This window comes from Dendrobium catenatum, unplaced genomic scaffold (genome assembly GCF_001605985.2).
Source record: "Dendrobium catenatum unplaced genomic scaffold, ASM160598v2 fragScaff_scaffold_1664, whole genome shotgun sequence".
Lineage (NCBI taxonomy): Eukaryota > Viridiplantae > Streptophyta > Magnoliopsida > Asparagales > Orchidaceae > Dendrobium > Dendrobium catenatum.
In genome coordinates, this window is record NW_021320126.1 from 134,979 (window position 1) to 138,578 (window position 3,600).

The following is a 3,600-nucleotide window of genomic DNA, read 5'->3' on the forward strand; positions in this document are numbered from 1 at the left end:
GCTGCAGCCCGCGCGGCGAGCTGCTGAGCCTGCTGCCGGCCCGCGCGGTCAGTCTGCCTGGTTGTTTTCCACCGCCTTATTTGAATGAACGGGTGGGTCTGTTCAGCCCACCGACCTAGTGGGCCCACCTGCGCAGAAAAATTGATTTTTTGGCATTTTTTGGCCGAAAAAATTCCTAAAAAATCCCAAAAATTTCCGAAAAAATTCAGAAAAATTTAAATAATTTAGAAAATTAAAAAATCTAGAAACTTCCTTTCTTTCTCCCAAAAAACTATAAATAGGCCCTTCAAACCTTTAGAAATTCACTCCTCTCCTCTTCTTCTTCTTCTGTTTTCTTCTCTTGTTCTCCTCCTTTCTTCTCATCTCCCCCTGTCCTTTCTATTGAGGCTTTCCCTCAATTTTTTAAGGCCCCTTTCTTGGCAAGGAAGTCCGGAGATTCTCTTCTTTCCTCATCTCCCTTTATCCTTTCTATTGAGGCTTTCCCTCAGTTTTCTGAGGCCCCTCTCTTGGCAAGGAAGTCCGGAGATTCTCTTCTTTCCTCATCTCCCTCTATCCTTTCTATTGAGGCTTTCCCTCAGTTTTTTGAGGCCCCTCTCTTGGCAAGGAAGTCCGGAGATTCTCTTTTTTTCCTCATCTCCCTCTGTCCTTTCTATTGAGGCCTTCCCTCAATTTTCTGAGGCCCTTCTCTTGGCTAGGAAGTCCGGAGATTCTCTTCTTTCCTCCTACACCCTTTAAGAGAAATGTCAGGTGATCGCCCCCCACCGAGAGATCCCGCGATCCGGGGAGACCCCGTCACACCGTATGATGGCGAGCGGAGGCAAAATAGGGAAGCGAGGGTGGATGAGACAATGTCGACTGTTACAAATGACTTTCTATTCCTTTTTCGCAAGAATTATCACTTCCCGAATGATGATGAGACGATGGTTCCTAGGAGGTCTGATCGAGCAAATCTTCCTCCTCCCGGGTACGTGACCGTTTCTGAGGCCCACTTGCGGGCTGGTATACGCTTTCCGCCTCCTACCGAGTTGATTGAAGTCTTACAAAGGTGCGATGTGAACCTATCCCAACTTTTGTTTAGAGCGATGTCGGTGGCTGTGGGATTGATTGCTCTCTTTTGGGATCGGGGAGCTACTATGACACTGAAGCATCTTTCACGGATGGGTCGGTTCACTAGTGATACGTCTGGGCGTGTAACTTTTAGATCCAAATGGCTGGATGTGCGTACCTGCGATCCTTCAAAGAACTGGCTCAGTGCTTTCTTTTTTGTGAAGAATGATTGTGGCTTGATAGAGAAGTGGGGGAAAATGAAGGTTCTGCCATCCCCTCTACATGTCAGCGAGGAAGACATAATGAGAATCTTGAAGGTTTCTGATCTCGATCATCTTCTATTTGAGGTTCGTCACATGAGCAAATACACTGAAGAAGAGTTCTTATTCAAGGTTGGGATTTCAGTTCATACTGAGAGGTCTGATGCAAGGATGTTGAAGCCGACATCCAGGATTCCTGAGCCCCCTTCCCCAACTTCAAAAGCAGCTCCCAAACGACCGGCAAGAGGCGAAGACCCTCAGGTTTCGAAGAAGAAAAGGTTGGAAGAGACTGCAACAAATACTGACAAAATTCTACCTGGCTCTTCCCCAACCAAGCTGCATATCCCTGAGGATGTCTTAAATCATCAATGCATCGGACATAACAAGACCAGTAATTTGGCGAGTAACACATCCCAATATTTTTTATCTAATTTGCTTCTAGGATGACTTCTAATAAAACTTTTCTTTTTTTATTTCAGCTGTCACGTCTTGGGATCGAAATTAATGATTGGAACAGTGAGTTTGTCAAGATTAAGTATCTTCAAGGGGAGTTCAAGCGGAAGTATGAGCAGAAAGTTAAGGAGGTGAAGGTGCTTGAAGATGAGTTAAGCGAGTGCAGGACTGAGCTGGCCAACACAATGCGCTCTGTATCTTTCCAGAATCGGTAGGTAGATCGGCATCAGATAGATCTTGAGGAGGCTCAAGCAACGATCACCAGGCTTTTAAAAGAGTAGAAAGTTTTTGTAGAGAAGATAGTGTCGCTTGAGGCGAAGGATAAGAAGTCTCAGGCCATTATAGCTGAGAAGGAGGCTTCCATGTCTAGCCTAGGACCTTCAAGAGTTATTGAAGACTTTAAGAAGTCCATAGCTTTCAAAACTATCGTTCAGGATCACGTTGAGGAGGCCTGAGATCACATCTATGACATAGAAGTGAAGGGTTTGGAGCAGCAGTGTACTGAGGATGGATTTATTAGAGGCTTCTTTAAGGGGGTTTGCCTGATGCAGCAAAAGACCGGAGTTTCAGCCGAAGAGGTGACCCCTAGCCAGGCTTCAGATGACTTTCCTTCAGGCTCTGATAGTGATGAGGTAGAGAGTGATCTCTGGAAGGTCCTTGATCTTGATGTAGATGATGAGATAGTAGATGTTGAGTAGGTTTTCTAGTTCCTGTTGTCTATATTAGTTTATCTTTTTTAGCGATTGTGATGTACCTGGTGTTTGTACCGTTGTGTGATATCTATTTTGACTTAGTAGTGAATTATTGTTCTGTTGTTATATGATTTAAATATTCCAGTGTCCTGAGTAAATTTTATTCATGTTTGCTTAAGGTATTTGTCTTCCGACTTGTGCTTAAAAGTTTAAAAGGATCCTCTAAGGATGTATGGTCTATTCAAAGTTGTACGCCAGAGCCTTGTTTCATGATGCCAACATGTATGAAAGAGGTTAAAAGAATCTATAAGAGATGTAAGACCTATCCGAGGTCGTGTGTTAGAGCCCTGCTCGATGATGCTAACCTGTATGGAAGAGGTCGGGAGAATCCACCAAGGATATAAGACCTATCCGAGGTTGTGTGTTAGAGCCCTGCTCGATGACGTTAACCTGTGTGGAAGAGGTCGGGAGAATCCACCAAGGATGTAAGACCTATCCGAGGTTATGTGTCAGAGCTCTGCTCGAAGACGTTAATCTGTGTGGAAGAGGTCGGGAGAATCCACCAAGGATGTAAGACCTATCCGAGGTTGTGTGTCAGAGCCCTGCTCGATGATGTTAACCTGTGTGGAAGAGGTCGGGAGAATCCACCAAGGATATAAGACCTATCCGAGGTTGTGAGTCAGAGCCCTGCTCGATGACGTTAACCTGTGTGGAAGAGGTCGGATCGAATCCCCCTGGGATTGATCAACTAACAATTGAATAATAGTCATCTATTGCTCGAATCAAACGTATTAAAGTTCATAACTCAAAGTCTTTACTGATATTAAACGAAGAACATAGCTCCCGAAGACAGTTTAAGGGAGAAGGAAACTATAAACATCACAAACAACGTTCGAAATTAAAGATACATACAGTAAACACTAAATACATAAAACATTCTGAAACAAACGACACGATCACGCTCAACTGATAGTATTTGCGGAGGTTATCGATATTCCAAGTTTGAGGAAGCATCTTCCCTTCAGCATCCTTTAATTTGAAAGTCCCTGGCTTCACCATAGCTGCTACTAGGTACGGACCTTCCCAGAGGGGGGAGAGTTTGTTTCGTTGAGGGCCTTTGCCTGCCGCCTCAATGCTGCGTAGGACCA